Source organism: Triturus cristatus, chromosome 1_1 (genome assembly GCF_964204655.1).
Source record: "Triturus cristatus chromosome 1_1, aTriCri1.1, whole genome shotgun sequence".
Classification (NCBI taxonomy): Eukaryota; Metazoa; Chordata; class Amphibia; order Caudata; family Salamandridae; genus Triturus; species Triturus cristatus.
In genome coordinates, this window is record NC_140579.1 from 718,442,198 (window position 1) to 718,460,363 (window position 18,166).

An 18,166-nucleotide genomic window follows, 5' to 3' on the forward strand; every position below is an offset into this window, starting at 1 on the left:
AAAGAAGTCTCATCAGCAAAGACTTTGGTCAATGGGCCAAGTTAATTAAATGGTTCCAGGCACATGCCGCAGTTACTTTGCTGATCTCAGAGGTACCGCCTCGAAGCAGGTGAGGATGCAACTGAAAACCAGAAAGCACCAAAAAGACTTGGATTTGGCACAAAGCATGCAAGCTACCAAAAATCAGCCTTAGTGTTCTAAAACAGATTCTGTATAGGTGATTTCACCTCCTCTAAAATAAAACAGCTAAACAAAAAAAAGCCAGAGCCCGTTAGTCTCTATGGGCAGACTGGTGACTGAGTTGTCTGTCATTGTATGTGCTGTATCTCTTCACGTGGATCCGGCGCACCTGGTCTCGAAGTTCCAGCCCTTCGTCCTCCTCGCTATGCGAAGCCTGGCTTCGACTGCGGCTGGTAGCCTCCAGTAGGGAGTTATCTGCTACTCGAGGACTCTCATCCAGCAGAACGTTCAGTGTTTCCTCATAGATTCGAGCTTCAGGAAACTCCACCTTAGTTTGCTTCTTTTCAGTGGCATAGACGATGGACGTGCAGCAGATCTCGGCCAGTTTCCTCCCTTGTCCATAGAACGACCAGCAGCAGATCTCATCCCCAATCACATCCTTAATGAACAGAACTCGCCCATTGAAGCTCAAGGAAAGCTTGTCGAAGAGCTCAATGTTCTTTAGCAAATGATCATCAGAGTTGCTAGTGTAGGAATATTTATTGTTGCTCCTATTATACAGTAACTTAACCACAGGCTTGGTAGACGATTCTATTAGTTTTTCTTCCTCCTTTGGAGATGTGATGATAGGGATATGACATACTGGACTATAAGTTTCTTTCTTGTCCTGTAAGGCTGCCTTGCACATCTCCACAAGGCCCTGGATCAGGTAATATTTTGCTTCTGCCATTAGTTCTTTGATCTCCTGTCCAGTGTTTGGAAGTGTAATAATGTCATCTCGCAAGTAGTTCAAAATGGTTCCGAAATGTTTTCCACAGCGATCTATAAGAATCCAACCTTCTTTGTTGGTCAGCACTTCCATTCTCCCACTGAACATAGCCTTCAGCATGGTGTCTTGTCTTGTAAGCACCTGCACAGTGGTGTAACACAAGTAACCACCGACGTTCAAGCGCACATAATTATTACCGAAGCTTCCAACCCCTTTCATGCTGCAGGATTTCGGCTTGGCACCGAAGTTTGGGCACAGGGCACTGAGACGTACCTCCAGACATGTCCCTCAGTAAATAGATGACAACTCTGTAAATAGAAGGCTTGATGTATGCCGCCGTGGTGGTTGCTCCACAGTGAAGCCAGATAACTCGGAGTGAGATCAAATGGGATGAAGCTCACAGAACACCTGTCGGTCCTTCTCTAGACTCTCATCAGTGAGAACTGGTCTAATTTGGGCTGGTTTTTGGGCTGAAACGGGTCTGATTTTGCTTATTTTGGGCTTATATTTGAGCGGCTTTGGGCTTGGGACGGGTCTAAAAATCTGGCAACACTGCAGTCAGGCTACGGCGGCCAACCCATCTAAAAGTACCTCGCTGGCTCCGTGTCTTCATTGCCCACGAGGCCTGGTGTCCCATCGGCCTGTGACCCCCTAACGAACCCCCTAACGAACCCCCAAGCGGTGTCGGAAGACACCACAGGACTCGTACTGCCCTCCACAGACCCTTTTTACATATCAATCGGCCCACAGGGTCTCGGGAGATACCGTAGCTCCCGAGCCTATCTCGCTGCAATCGCGGCCTACAAATCTGCCGCTCAGCCCAGGTCAGTCTCTTCTGGAGGGAGCACACAAAGCCTCTAACCTGTGCTGGGCTCTTCTCACGTAGCGCTCCACCCACCGGGTCTCGGGGGGAAGCCTCACCAGCTCCGTGGTTTTGGGCCAGTGGCATCTCCTCGCTGCGCTCGCAGCTCACCCGTCCTCCAACCTGCTCTGGGCCCTTCCCAAGGAGCACTCCACCCACAGGATCCCAGGGGATGCCTCTCTATCTCTGCACCGCTCAGGTCAGTCTCCTCAAGCAGGGGCGCGCGATTCCTCTAACCTTTACTGGGCGTCAGCAGGAGGGAAGTCCTCTTCCAGCTCAAGAGTCTCAAGCCCACGTTGCAGGCCCAACGTCCATCTGCCCTCATCAGCTACTCAAACTGCCGTTTCGATCCAGCAATATGGGCTGGAACGTACCACTGTGATCTAGGCTTGTCCCCCACAGTCGAAATAGCCAGCACAGGCTGCGATGTTGTAGCTAAATGACGATGGCGCCGGAGAGAAGCGTAGAAGCTCTCACTCGGCCGCGATCTTGGCCACACCCCCTCGGTATTTATCCTGCATTATATTTTAAAGACCTTAAAATTGTGAGAAATTTTGATGAAGCAGGCATGTATTAGCTTGAAATAAATTTCTCTTTTAGCCTTTCCATCAATCAGGTATGCTGACATTCTATAATCATACTAGTCGAACCCATACAGGGCAGTATATTAACCCATATGGGGCAGGTAATTGCACCAAGCACTTTTGGATCTTTTAGCAATTAGTATTGATTTTATGAAAATCTAACATTTTTGGTATAATGGATGAATTTTTGAAAGCCCCATAAAAGGGTAAGATACCGCATTTAGCATATTCAACTATATGGACTGTGCTCCTTGTATTGCTGCTAGATATGCTATATAAGCAATATGATTACATTGGTCAGCATAGTGAAGCACATATAGGGCAGGACATTGCACACAGCATTTTCGATTTAAAGTAATTGGTGTCTTTTTTATGGAAATTTTGTAATATTTGACAGCATAGGGTCATGACCATGCCGTTTAATGTATGCAAAGCCATACAGGGCAAGATATTGCACTTAGCACTTTAAAATACATGAAATATGTTTTATGTATTACTGCTATACAGGCCCGGTTCTAGCGGGTAGGCCGGGTGGGCCAGGCCCACCCAAACAGGAGCCTTGGCACTCGCAGTGAGGGCTTGAAGGCAGTCAGGTGTGTGTCAGCCGGGGCCGAGACAGTTTACCGGGCGCGCACACACACAGACAGTTTTTGAGATTATCGCAGCCGCACCCGAGTACTTCACAGGTCTTTAAAAGACCATTTACATGTTAATGAGGCTTTGTTTATTTTTTCACCCCTTCATCTCCACATGGCGAAAGGGACAAATCCTTTCTTTGACATAGGTAACCTTTGCCTACTGTCCTGCTGCGTGGATATTTCTTTTTCTATGCAGCGCAGGAGAAAATAAGTTTGTTTATTCCTATTCACCTTTCCTGACACCTGCAGCTGCTTATCACATCAGGCTGTGACACAAAGTTTGACTAATGGAGTAGGTAAGAGAATTTGTTACTATTTGTTTTTCGGTTTAAAATATGCACAGGCCCAGCAGGACACATACTTCCTGTGTGCTTCATTTAAACAGTTTTTATCATTATCATGGCCGATGCAGGACAACAATAAGACAATACAAAATGCCCAGATAATGCTGGTGATTAATGATCCGCTGGAGAGCATTCATTTGTCTGTTAGTAGCTTTTAAATGCAGATGAACTGTATTTTATGTGGAAGCTCAGTGGGTTACTGCCTTTGTCACATAAATCCTTGTGTTCCTTGCAGTTCAGAAGTTACAATCCTAACATAGGACAGTGACCAATGAACTGTCACCAAAGAGCTGCATACAAACATGAATGGTATAGTTACAACTTTGCTTTTTTTGTTTTGTGATATAGTTAGAACTTCCTCAGTCTTTCATTATTCTAATGTTGCTAATATAAGTATGTTTGAGTCGATATACATTTTTATCAGTAAAGCAGATCCCCATGGAATACTCTTTAAATCCTAAGGTTGTGTTTCCCCAGACCAAACCCTCTTAAAATATACTGCCAACCAGTATGGATGACATGTGATTCATACACCTTGTAATCCTCATTGGCTTATGTGACATTCCCTGTAGACTGATTTATATACTTGTATGATTCATTGTCTCTGTATAATGTGTGCGTGGTCTAAAGTACTGACACACACTACACTGATATGAGTTACGCTATACAACAAATGAAATGCATATGAGAGAGGGGCTACGTAAAGATGAGGGGCACTGTTGGAGGGTGGCAGTGAGGGAATCTGAGGAGGAGGTAGTGGGAGGGGCTATGGAGCGAAGAGGGGCACTGTTGGAGGGTGGCAGTGAGGGAATCTGAGGAAGAGGTCATGGGGTGGAGGGGGGAGCTAGGGAGAGACGAGGGGCACTGGTGGAGGGTGGTAGTGAGGGAGTCTGAGGAGGAGGTCATGAGGGGGAGGGGCTACAGAGAGATTAGGGCAGAGGTCTTCAAACTTTTGTAGGTTGAGCCCCCCCAACTGAATTTTTTGAAATGTCGGGCCCCCCCACCACCTGACAGAAATTTCTGGAATCTTGTACACTACATAATTGACTGCCACCCGCATATCCCGGGCCATATCCGGCAAATAATGTTCAACGCAATGGGAGTTTAGTGAACTGTAGATTTGTGAGTGGGTGTGGTTAATCACAGGCTTATTACACAGCTCAAAACAAACAAAATGTTCCAAGATAAAATGTGTGCAAATTGTTTTTACTAGGATGCTTTGTTTTACACATGACAGATTGATAATAACACCACCAACACTAATGTGACGGGTGTGCCTGTTTTTCACCACAGAGACGGTCAATCTGTGGATGGATTTTTGCTACTGCCAACGGTGAGTGTAAAAATTCAGGACAAAGGGTCAAAATTCAGGACACAAATTCAGGACAGAAGGTCAAAATTCAGGACAAAACTTCAGGACAATAGGTACGTTTTACAGACACATCAGAGGAGGTCACGCCATAGTATATAAGTAAGCCCAGCCAAATCCAAACATTTTTTTTTTTTTTTGGAAGACCTTTATTGTTCACAGCTGTGTCATCATACAGTATACATGCACCATCCATGGTGGCTAGTCGATTAGACATTAAGCAGAGGTTTCCAGATAATATGACACAGCCATTCTGCCGGTAACCCGGGGGTCCGGCGGCGTTGTACATGGTGGTATTGTTACAGTCACTAGGTAGTTATCTCAATAAATGACAGGTCTATGTTTTTCCTTTTTCTTAGTGTCGGTAACAGAGATAACGCAGTATTCCAGCTAGCATTGTGGCCATTGCGGTCGTCACCCAAGCCCTTATTGAGAGTTGCGCAAAGCGCCGTGGTTAATCATTAGCGTGGGGGTCCCCGGGCGGCACTGTGTCAGCGTCGTGTTCGCAATGCTTGCCGGAGCGTGGCAGTAGTGTTTCGGTATAGCTCACTGAGGCATAGAAGCTAACGCTTAAGTACGGCGAGTTTAGTCTACAGCTTTATAGTTAGGGTCCATGTGCGGGCTGCGTGGCGCACATCTGTCCCCCCATCGCTACACCCCTGAAGCCGCTGGTTATCGGGGCTATGTCCAGTATTCAACTCAATGTGCCCTTGTCAAGATCTCACTGAGAGCACTGGATGTACCCATCCCTTGTAGGGCGCGTATGCCATCGCATCTCTGCTGCCAGAGAGCGGTGTGTGTTTAATAGGGTATCGCTTCGGGGAGTCCAGACAATGCGCCCATCATCTGTTATCCGAGATAAGATAGGAGTCCGGCCAGGGAACTTGACCAGTAAACAAACTGTTCCCTACGCTTGTGTGGCAGTAGGGGAAGTAGGGGTTAGGGTTGTAAATTCAGGTGGGGTCAAGGGGAGGGGGTGGAGATCATCAGGTGCTGCAGCGGGGGGTCAGCAGCCGTCCAGTGGGGCACGGCGGGGCTGTGCACTGTGCGCGGGAAGCAGCGGACGGGAGGGGAGGGGGAGGAACCCCCAGTCAGGTTGTGAATCCAAAGCGTCGATGCCCACACTTATTTTCTTGGTGCGCAGGGTGCTCTGCTACATTGGGGGGAGACGGGCAGAGTGGGGCGAGGTGGTTATGCCTTCTCGTTTGCAGCCAAATCCAAACATATTCAACCATTTGCAAACCTATCCATCACATATCCTTCCATCTATGTTATGTTATGTTATGTTATTTGTTTATTTCTATAGCGCACGGCTACTCAAAAAGAGTGTCCCGGATCATTTCACTCAACCATTCCTTCATCTATCCTTTCACTCATCCATCATCCATCCATCCACCCTTTCACCCTATCCATCTGTACACTCATCCATTCACTCTTCTACCCATCCATTCACTCATCCATCCAGCCATTTACCCTTTCACCCATCCAGCCATCCTTTCACTTACTCATCCATCCACCCAGTCACTCATCCTTCCACCCATCCACCCTTTCAGTCATCCATCCATCCTCCCTTTCCCTCTCCATCGACCCTTTCACTTAGCCATCCTTCCTTCCATCCATCCATCCACCCATCCATCTACTCATCCACTCATTAATCCATCCATTGACCCTATCACTCATCCATCCTTTCTCTCATCCATCTATCCTTTCACTCCTTCACTCATCTATTCATCCTTTTGTCCATCTACCCTCCCTTCCACTTACTCATCCATCCTTACATCCACCCTTTCACTCATTCTTCCATCCATTCACCCTTGCACTTATCAATTCATCAATCCATCCAACATTTCACTCATCCATCCACCCACTCACTCATCATCCACCCTTTCACTCATCCATCCTTTCACTCATCCATCCTTTCACTCATCCATCCTTTCACTCATCCATCCACCCTTTTACCCATCCAGCTACCCTTCCACCCATACATTCAGCTATTTACCTTTTCTCTCATCCATCCTTCCACTCACTCATCAATCCATCCATCCTCTCTCATTCTCCATCTATTCAATCTTTCATTCATCCATTCACCCTTTCACTAATTCATCCAGCCATCCACCCATCCCTTCACTTACTCACTCGCCCACCTTTTCATATTAATTTTGAGCTGAGCCTTTTTGAGAAGAGGCCCATCAAGAACTTCACCCTCGCTGCAGGAGCCACTCCAGGACTTGGACAGGATCCACCAGGGTGGGCATGCAGTTTTCAAGTATTCCAGGGAGGGGTAGAGCTCCTCACCCCCTCCTGGACAAGACAACGAGAAGACAGGCTCTCTTTCCAAAATGTTAGTTTTGCCATCCCCCACTGTGATGTACAGTACTTAAAGGAGATACTCCAAGATAACTGATTTAACTGATTGTCCTCCATACTTTGTTTAATCAGTGTGGGTGCGATTGTGCCATTTCTTTATTTTATTCCAATTATAGACTGCATGTTTGCAGAACCAAGGTTTGCTTACAATTTAGTGACAGTAATTAAGCTCTGTGAAGAGAACCACGTGCTGCCTCGGGGTAATCAGGGCCGGTTCTAGGATGTTTGGGGCCCTGGGCAGAAAGGGAATGTGTGAGGCCCATCTAAATTGCAGAGACGCATTCAGGTCTGTTTGCATCTGAATAGATGCCCCTGCTCCTGAAGCTGCATCCCCTCCCTCTCAGTCACCTTCAAGCACCTCTTAACAGCTCATCAAGGGCTGAAGGTGTGAGGGTTGCCATCCCGCTGTTTTCAAAACCTCCGTTACGGCCGAATATCAGCCATCAGATTTTCGTGTGGAGTGCGCGCCCCCCCTGGAATGGTGGCGCGCCCCCCCTGGGGGGCGCGCCCCACAGATTGAAGAACACTGGATTAGGGGCACTGGTGGAGGGTGGCAGTGAGGGAATCTGAGGAGGAGGTCACGAGGGGGAGGGGCTATGGGGAGATGAGGGGCACTTGTGGCGTGTGGCAGTGAGGGAATCCGAGGAAGAGGTCAATAGTGGGGGCCATGGAGGGATGAGGGGCACTGTTGGTAGGTGGTAGTAAAGGTATTTACGGAGAAAGAGGTTATTGGTGTGGCGCCAAAAAAGACTTTCACATCAGCCCTGTCATGGCCTTTCTGTTTTTGTTTATTTAATTAGCAGTCTGGTCATAAGGGCTACTGTGGAACATACTTTAAAGTGCCTGCTAATTATATTTACTGCTATATACAATGTTTTAAGTTTGAAGGTGATTTTAGTAATGTTTTTACTGGGAAAAATTAAAGTGGAGCCCAATGGTGCCTGATATGGGGCTGGGGCCCAAGGTTAGCTGTGAGATAAGGTGCACTGGAGAGGAGTAGTGGATAATCAAGCGTGTAAGGGAGTGCGTTGCAGAGTCTGGGGTCAGTAATGAAGAGGGATTCTCCCTGAAGGCTCGCAGAGAGGGAGCCCGAGAAGTGTCAGTTGCCTGATACTCCCACCTCAGAAACCTCCTCTCCCCATGAAAGGAACATTACATGGAAAAAACACTTTTTGAGAGTGATAATATTTAGAAAGAGATTTGGAAAAGAGTGCGTTTTAGTGGGCCTTGTAAGACTAAGAAGAGATAAAGGAGGGCCCTGAAGCAGGCCTGCCTAGACATATATGCGACAAATCGAGCCCGCAGTGGCCCACCCAAATGCACCCTTGGCTCACCCAAATAAAAAATCCTGGAGCCGGGCCTGCTGCTATACAAGTTAAGCGATCGCATTGGTCAATATATGAAAGCCCATACAGGCCAGGATTTTGTATTCAACACCTTTAATTGATGCTGCAAATGTGTAAAAAACATGTATTGTTGGGATCTAATATATTAGATACAGAGAAAGTAAGAAATGCCAATACAGCGCTTGTCGTGAACCAAGTATTGAAAGACACGCCGTTGTTGATTTCTATGATAAATATGCATGCGATGTTGCTTATAACAATGGTGACGTTCTCGGGAGGGCCAGTTAATATTAAGAAAGGTGACAGCCGAAACACGTTTGTTGCACATCTTTCATAACAACTAATGAATTAATTCATCCTCGAGAGTGCCAATTCCATTTTTTGGGAAAAGGAGCTAAGATATTTATCGCGGGTTCAACCCACGCGTTCGGGCACCTGTACGTGAGTGCGGCAGGAAAAGGTGGTTCGGAGCAGTTTATATATATTTCCATTGTTCCTTCCATTCGATAAATGAAGGTGGGGCACTCAATGCTTTAAGGTATTTATTCACGGGTTACCAAACAACAACAACGGTCTATATATGCACACACATAAACATATTCATGTTTATAATGTTGAAATAGATGACATTAAACTTTTAAAACATAATCTACCAGCACAGTAAAAACTTTCCAATCAAAGTACTGAAACATTGCCTGCAATGAATGATTCCTAATGTATTCATCTGCAATGTACTGACTAGCGAAGTTAAATCTGCATGGCAAAAGTAGTATACACCTAGCCCTATTGAAATAATCAGATAAGCCCCCTATATCTGTGGTGTGTTGAAGACTTCATTTAACAGTGGGGTGATCAAGGACCTATTACTTTTTTATAAAACTCTAGAGGGAGTCTACCTTCGTTTGGTGGCTTTCTCGATGATATTTCGCCAATTGACTTTGCAAGTTTTTCCTCTGCTATCTCATCATGTAGGGTTTCTCTGTCTTCATCGATAAGACATGGTAATTCAATATGCTGCATGAAATTATTTAATCAGTGAACAGGCCTAAATTGTCTGATGTATAATGTTTTCATAAAATGACAGGAATTCTTAATGGTAACTATCCGGTCTGTTTGTAGTCTGTTCTGGTTATTCCTAAGTGCCTAAATTTTCCAAAGTGACTCAACTTCTTTAAGTTGTGCGGGCAGCAGTCTTCCAGTTTACTCTCTTTTCTAATAACATTGTCATCAAAATCTAAACAGAGCTGTTTCCACTTGAGTAAAATATTTGAGTTTAAATCATATTTAGCTTTATTCAGTGTCATTTCTTTGTTTGGGTTGGGTGATGGAGGCATTATAGGAGGAGGTGTGTTGTTATACTATTGTTTCTCACTCCTAACTTTCGCTGCATCCCTCATTAACTCCCCACTAAGAAGCGCTTCCCTTGCTGCCCACAGGCTTCCTTCAATATTTCTATATACATTTTATACATTTTCAAAAAGTAATCTATTTAATCTTTGTTCTCCATATCTCTATACCTGGCTATTATAATGTGTCATTCACCTGTTGGTGGTTTCAGTATGTTTAGGTTAGGCTAATGTCTAATAGGTTGTGGCCAGATACACTGCCTCGAACTATCAAGTCTGATAGAAGCCATCTTATCAGAGTTGACCTCAGAAAGAAATCTATTCTATAGCACATTGATGACACAGGAAGCAGACTAGTGTCTGTCGAGCTCTGGGTAATGTATTCTCATTTCGTGGTCTCACTCTATTAGCCCTCTGAGATTCCTATGGAAAATCCAAGGCTATTTCAAATTGCTTCAGAAGGAAGTTACTAAGAAACAATATCAAAAAGTCTTTCTCTGGTTACATTGTCCTCTGTGCCTATCTTCCAGGTCTGAGCTGCATAGTTCTGAGCACCATTCCGGCAGAGCAGCTATTCTCTTCTTGACTTATGTAACTTTTGATTCCATAGTTTCTAGTCGCTTTTGAAAAGGTGCAATGCCCACTCTCAATGATCAGAACAAAAACGTCCATTTGGGTCACAGTTGTGTCCACTGACACTTATGACAATTTCATGTTTGCCTGCTCATTGATTAAACTATCTATTATTGAAGTGGGTAGAAATGCTAGGTCGTCCATTTCCTGATTGCATTGTTTAGAATTGAGAGTGTGAGCAAGGGCCTCAACGAAGAGTGGCAAGTCTTATGGGAGCGCTGTACAGGGTTAAAGACAATCATAACGCCAATGAGTGATAGGTGAGGTAATTGGCTTGTGGGCGATTAATGCACGGTGATGTAGTGTTCTGCAAAGAGGTGCATTTGCACCTCTTTCCTTAACTGGAGCAACATTTGGGAGGTCCTCATGGACATGGGGATGCGTGTTCTAGATCCTGGGCCATTCTGTGTTATGCCTTTGCTGCAATGCTAAATCTTTTATTGCCAGTGTACACACTGCCCTTAGTTTGAAGTCACGCTCTTTACATCATTAAATATGGTCACCACATTGGAAAGAAGCTCAGTCCTTTTTCGATTTCAATGTGTGATGAGCTGCACCCAAGGTTCCTTTGTCCTCGTCTACCTCCTTCACTTGTGGCATGCTCCCTCCAGTGATTCCTTTTATATGATACTCAGCACCCCTTCTTAGTACATCTGCGAGGAATTCCTAGCTCTGGTAGTGCAGTCACTGCAGTCATAAGTGAAAGACGCTTCTGAGGGCCTGTCTCTTTCTTTCGCTCCTAGTACAAACCGAAACTCTTAAGGGTGTTCAGTAACTATGCCCCGGCTTTTCAGATTTTTGGCATTTCTGGATCATGCAGATACATGTCTTTATTAGTGAAAGACCTCCCTGTGCTGCCATGAAAATGTAGAAAGTAGTGATAAGGAGCATCAAGGCTCATCTGCCCCTGCAATCCTCTAGAGCAGACGTCTGGTAACATATCTGCACCAGAACGCAGAATAGGCTGTTACCCAACCAGTGACGGGTGCAATAGGCTACTTGCTTTCCTGCCACTAAAAGAATTGTTGTTACTTGCTCAGTTGATTACTGCCCACTGTGTACAGAGAGCATAGCTTTCACTTTAATGCGCAGCCAGTACAGCTATCCCTCACTTTCCATGAACAGGATAGCTACCCACTCGCCTTTGGCAAATCCATCCCTTACTGTACCCGCTCAGTGCACAAAAAAGAGCTCTCATTTAATTGTCAGACAGCAGAAGTACTCCTTGCTTGCAGCAGTCAGCACAGCCACCGCCCTCGCCCTGAGACCATCCACCGACCCAGACACCGCCGCAACCAACCTCTCACAGTGGATCAACGACTGCGCCAACACCCTCGCCCCTCTCAAGACCTCTATAACCAACCACACCAACAAGAAAGCCGCCTGGTTCACCGAGGACCTCCGGATCTCCAAGCACACCTGTCGGAAGCTGGAGAAGAAATGGCTCCACGACCGAACACCAGACAACCACACAGCCCTCAAGAGCACCACCCGCAGACACCACCAACTCATCAGGACCGCCAAGAAGACCGCCTTCAAGGACCGCCTAGACAACAACGCACACAACACCAAAGAGCTCTTTAGCATCGTGAAAGAACTCTCCAACCCCAGCTCCAACACCAGCGACATCCCGCCATCTCAAGACCTTTACGACGCCCTGGCCGCCTTCTTCCACCGCAAGATCACCGACATCCACGACAGCTTCAACTCTGACCCCCCCGCACCCACCACTGAGTCCACCACCCCTGCAACTACCACTCGCACCAGTCGCCTGACCGTCTGGTCCAGCGTCAGCGACGAAGACACCATCAAAACCATGAACTCCATCCACTCCAGATCCCCATTGGACCCCTGCCCTCACCACGTCTTCAACAAAGCCAGCGCAACCATCGCGCCCCACCTCCGGAAAACAATCAACTGTTCCTTCGAGACAGCAACCTTCCCAGAAAGCTGGAAGCACGCCGAGATCAACGCCCTTCTGAAGAAGCCCAAGGCGGACCCCAAGGACCTCAAGAACTTCCGGCCCATCTCCCTGCTCCCTTTCCCGGCAAAAGTGACCGAGAAGATTGTCAACAAACAGCTGACCCGCTACCTCGAAGTTAACAACATCCTGGACCCTTCCCAATCCGGTTTTCGCAGCAACCACAGCACCGAGACCGCCCTCATCGCCGCCACTGACGACATCCGGACCCTGATGTACAAAGGAGAAACAGCCGCCCTCATCCTCCTGGACCTATCAGCAGCCTTTGACACGGTCTGCCACCGCACCCTATCAGCATGCCTCCATGACGCCGGTATCCAAGAGAAGGCCCTGGCCTGGACCACATCCTTCCTTTCCGGCAGAACCCAGAGCATCCGCCTCCCACCCTTCCGCTCCAAAACCACCGAGATCATCTGCGGCGTCCCACAGGGATCCTCCCTCAGCCCGACGCTGTTCAATATCTACATGGCCCCCCTCGCCCACGTTGCACGACAACACAACCTCAACATCATCTCCTACGCCGACGACACCCAGCTGATCATATCCCTCACCGAAGATCCCCACACCGCCAAAGCTAACCTCCACAGAGGAATGAAGGCCGTAGCTGACTGGATGAAGGACAGCAGACTGAAGCTGAACTCAGACAAGACAGAGGTCCTCATTCTCGGACCCACCCCATCAGCCTGGGACGACTCTTGGTGGCCCACGTCACTAGGCACAGCCCCGGAACCCACGGACCACCCACGCAACCTGGGGGTCATCCTCGACTCCACTCTCTCCATGACCAGGCAAGTCAACGCCGTCTCCGCGTCCTGCTTCAACATCCTCCGTATGCTCCGCAGGATCTTCAAATGGATCCCCCTCGACACGAGAAAAACCGTTACCCAGGCCCTCATCACCAACAGACTCGACTACGGGAACGCCCTCTACTCAGGAACTACAAACAAGCTCCTGAGACGACTCCAACGCATCCAGAACGCCTCGGCCCGACTCATCCTCGGCGTCCCCCGCCGCAGCCACATCACACTCCACCTGAGAGGCCTGCACTGGCTCCCCGTCAACAAAAGGATCACCTTCAAGCTCCTGATCCACGCACACAAAGCATTGCACAACACCGGACCCACCTACCTCAACAACCGACTCAGCTTCCACACCCCCACCCGAAGCCTCCGCTCAGCCAACCTCGCCCTCGCCACAGTCCCTCGCATCTGAAAAACCACTGCCGGCGGCAGATCCTTCTCCTACCTCGCCGCCAAGACCTGGAACACTCTCCCCACCATCCTACGACAGACGCAGGATCTGCTGGCCTTCAGAAGACTCCTCAAGACCTGGCTCTTCGACCAGTAGCACCCCCCCCCCTCCCCAGCGCCTTGAGACCCTCTCGGGTATGTAGCGCGCTTTACAAATGCAGTGATTGATTGATTGATTGATTAGATTCAGTCCTGGGACAGTACTTAGAAACAAGTGATAAAAGTCGACTTAATTACTGTGATGATTTTTAGACAATATTTTGCTATTTTAAAAGTTGACACAGAGAAAATATTTCATAGAAAACAGTCAATGATTCCCTATGGCAGAAAATTCAAGTTGCAGGTATAGTATGTTCTCGTTACTTTTGTAATCCAGTACTGGGTATCTAGACTCAGTACTGGGACCTTTATCCAAAACAGGTAAGTGATTAAATTTTCAGAAATTATACGATTTTTAAAGAATATTTAAAGTTTGCAGAAATTGACACTTAAAAGAAATTTCACAGCAAAACAGTCAATGATTTCCTATGGGAGAAAATTGGGTTACTGGTAAGTACAGTTGTATGTATTTTTCAGAGTCAGTGCTGGGCACCAAGATCCAGCACTGGGAGCTCACCTAATAGCAGGTGAGAATTTTCGTTTTCGTTACTCGGCTGATTTTTGGTGAATATTTTAAGTTTTGAAAAGTCTACACTTAGAAGAAATTTCAGGAAAAACCAGTCAATGTTACACTATGGAGAAAATTGAGTTATCGGTTTAAAGGTAAGTACTCGACTGGCAGAGTTAAGGTTCTGGGCATAGACTCAGGGGTCTCCCAGGGTCAGGTAGGTACAGTTGGTTCACCCTCAGCGGCACAAGGGCGGCCGGATGCAGAGAGAGTTAGGCCCAATGTTATTCTATGAGAGGTAGGGGGGCCTTGGTTGGTGGCTGCTGACTAGCAGGCCACGCGGTTGTGGGAGCTGGGCTCCTGGTCACTTACTCAGGGCAAGTGGGGAAGTGGATAGGTGTAGAGGTTGCACTGCCAGGGCCACTCGGGCGGCTGGGTGCAGGGTGCTTTTGAGCCTTCGGGCGCTCAATTGATTTCAATGGGAAAGCTCCGGTTTAGAAAAAGACTGCAAGCTCGGGGACGAAGATTCTTCAGGTGCCACCACCACTTCGAGAGATAAGTTGGGTAGTTGGAGGATAGGTAGGTACACACAGGGAGCCGTAGGGCGCTGGGTGCAGGGGTGCCTTTTGGTGTCGGGAATCTTACCCTCTGTTGATCGCGTTTGGGGGGGTACCTGGTTCTGAGGCTGCAGGCTTCTTCAGGAGTGTCGAGGGAGGTCCTTGGGTGCCGGACTCGGGGTCACAGTCGCCGTGGGGTCGTCCTCATGGTCTTTGTTCACTCCGGCACAGGCCAGGCTTGGCGGGTGCAGAGTGTGCTGGGTTCGCAGTTCCGGGCTGCTGCCAGGGATTAGAAGTAGATTTTGAGTAGAACCTCTACTCATGGGAGTCCCAGGGGCTTAGAGCCAAAAGGTAGTCAGGTCCTCCGGGGTTTGTGAGGTTGCTGGCCACAAGAGATGCTGGTTTGGAGCAGGTTTGAGGGTCGACAGGCCAGTAGGGCTGGGGCCAAAGCAGTTGGTGTCTTCCTCTTCTTAGCAGGTCTTCTTTCTTCTAGCGCTTCTTCGGATTTCGGAATCTGGAATCTGGGGAAGGAAGGTTCAGGGTGCCCCTAAATACTAGATTTAGGGGCGGTACAGGTAGGTTAAGGGCAGGGACCAATGGGTCCCTGTCCTGGGGTGGGTACACCCCCTATCCTGCCTCTCTCCTGTGGGAGGGGGGCAGTAGCCTAATCCTGATTGGGCAGGGCTTCCCATCTTCAAGATGGCGAGAGCCCGGAGATGTGCTTCACCTCGCCTCCCCCACCTGAGGGGTGGGGTTGGCAGGCTGGCACATCCCCTGTCCTTATTTGGGGTTTCCGGCCAAGCTTCCCGCCGGAGTGGGGGGTTGCAGTGGCCTGGGGAAGCTCACAGAGGCAGCATGCCTTTGAAGCTTCCCCCTGCCCATCCTGGGGGAGGAGATTTAGCACCTCGCCCAGGATGTGCATTGTTGCAGGCCCAGGAGAGCAGGGGCTCTCCTACCCAAGAGTCCAGCAACATGTCTGCTGTGTGGCTGCCTAGGCAGCCTCAGAACAGACGTGGATTGAAGGTTAGGTTTTAGGGGGCATCTCTAAGATGCCCTCTGGGGTGCTTGGTACATTAAATCCCACACTGGCATCAGTGCGGGTTTAATGTGCTGAGAAGTTTGATACCAAACTTCTCAGTCTTCAGTGTTGCCATTATGGTGCTGTGGAGCTCGTGTTTGACGAGCTCTCAGCACCATGTGCTCTTAAATGGCAGCACTGCACTTACAGTGCCCAAGAATGGACCTGGGTACTGTAGGGGCACAGGGCTCCTGCTCCTGTGCCCACACCACTGGCATAGGGCACCCAGCTAGAGTGGTGGCTGATGTATGCCATGGCAGTGTAGGTGGTGGGCATGGCACACAGGGATGTGTGCCATGTCGACTCTTTATTTTGTCTTGTACCCAGACACCCATCCTGCAAGGGCAGTGTGTGTGTGTGTAAGGGTACAGGGCCTCTAAGGGTGGCACAATGAGTGCTCCAGCCCTTAGAGGCAGTGGCGGTTTTACCATTGGGGCGGTGGGCATTGCCCCACTAATAATTATTGGCGCATTTCAAGTGCGCGCCACTTTAAATTATTAATCCAATTTTGAACTTTCATGTTGAAATTCTATTAATAATTTAAAGCGGCGAGCTCCGTCGCGCGGCTGCGTGAATCACTCACCCGTCATGTGCATCAACGTCAACAAGCAGCTTTCCGCTGCCGGCACTATAGTTACGCACCAGCGCTGCAAGTAACGTTATTACGTTGAAATTGCTGCTCAGCTTAACAGATGAACAGAGCACACTGCGCATGTTGGGTTTGACCGGCAGCCAGGAATCCAACATGCGTAGAGTGCCCTTTGTAAAGCAAGCACAAGGTGACTGGGGGTTTGCCTCAAACCACAGACCCCAGTGGTTAGAAAATGAGCAGGGAGTTTGCCTGCTCACCCCAATCCTGGCATTGCCCTGTTACAGAGAGAGCCTCTCTTTCTAAGAGAGCAGCGCCAGGGTTGGCTGGCTGGCTGGCTGCTCGTAGTGATCATGTAGTCGGTTGCCAGTCTAGTCGTCTGTGAGCAGCAGAGGCAGGCATCATGATTGACACTGCATGTCGTGACGACTTGGCACCGCGGGGGTGGGAAGGGCCGCCCGTTCCAACATAGCAATGCCCAACCACTGTATGGCTTATTCTTAAGCCATGCAGTGATTGGTCATTGTGCCGTTGCTGGGCATATTGGGGCCGGCCACTGCCAGTCACCGTACAGTCACGCCACGGGAGGAGCACGTGTACAGAACTCGACTCGTCACTCGAGATCGAATCAAATCGAGCAAACTCCTCATCTGAGTGGCTGTCAAAGAAAGAGTCAATTCACTTGAACAGACTCACAGTGTGCTTAGCAGCAGGTAGTTTATTGTTACGTCTACTATGTCAATTTTTGATTGCTCCCGGACCGGTATTCATGGCAGGCTGAGGCGCACCACTTAGACTTGTAGTTGTAGGTCACTATACTAGGCCTTGTGGGGGTGGGGTGAGAGAGATGCAATAAATAGGCCCTTCCAGTCCGACGGGGAGGACACAGGCTGGCGTGGCGTGTTTGTAGTCTCCATGAGGCCGGTGTTCTAAGGAGCTGTGCTCCCCCATCGGTATGTGCTCCCCCTACGTCATAGGGTAGCTGACAATTATAGCATCAATCTATCGAGCTGTGCTCCCCCATCGGTATGTGCTCCCCCTACGTCTCATGCTTGTTGGTGCCTGTTGAATATATTTTCATATGTAGCATATGCATCAGGCATTTGAACATTTTTCTTTTCCCGAAATATTTGTTATTTAAAGTATTTTTAGATTTTTAAAAAAGGAGTTTATTCGTGTTTGAATAATGCCATACTTTTTCCAAAAAATATGTATATATTTATACATAAATATAATAGGGCCTTTCCCCACCCCCCTGTGCTCATCCTTCTTTTTTTTATTTTTGTGTTATTTCGCACTTAGGCCCTTGTAACTTTTTGTCCACATAAGGTATTTTTTCCCCTTTTTCCCAACAACCGCAGTATTCGAAAGGTACGCAGGGTTTTTCATTTCCCCTGGAAGGTACCCATACATTTTCTTAATATTTTAATTTTTTGCCTTTTTAAATAAAAAACTTCTACATTCGAAAGCGTCTGGTGTGTTTCCTGTAAATGGCATCAACAATGTGCTTGTGGTGATAAAATCTTCATCATCTCTGATTTCAGGGGCAATTAAACTTTTGACAGTAATTTACATTTTCTTTGAAGTTTTTAAATTTTACTGTGGTAGGAATGGGTTTTCAAAACAAAAATGGAGCCCCTAAAACTAGACATTTCTGAAAAGTAGA

General features: G+C 47.9%; 1 pseudogene; it reads right to left on the reverse strand.

The window, feature by feature from the left end:
- Positions 1-271: 271 nt before the first annotated feature.
- LOC146870946 (BTB/POZ domain-containing adapter for CUL3-mediated RhoA degradation protein 2 pseudogene) lies at positions 272-16,625 on the reverse strand (annotated as a pseudogene).
- Positions 16,626-18,166: the final 1,541 nt, after the last annotated feature.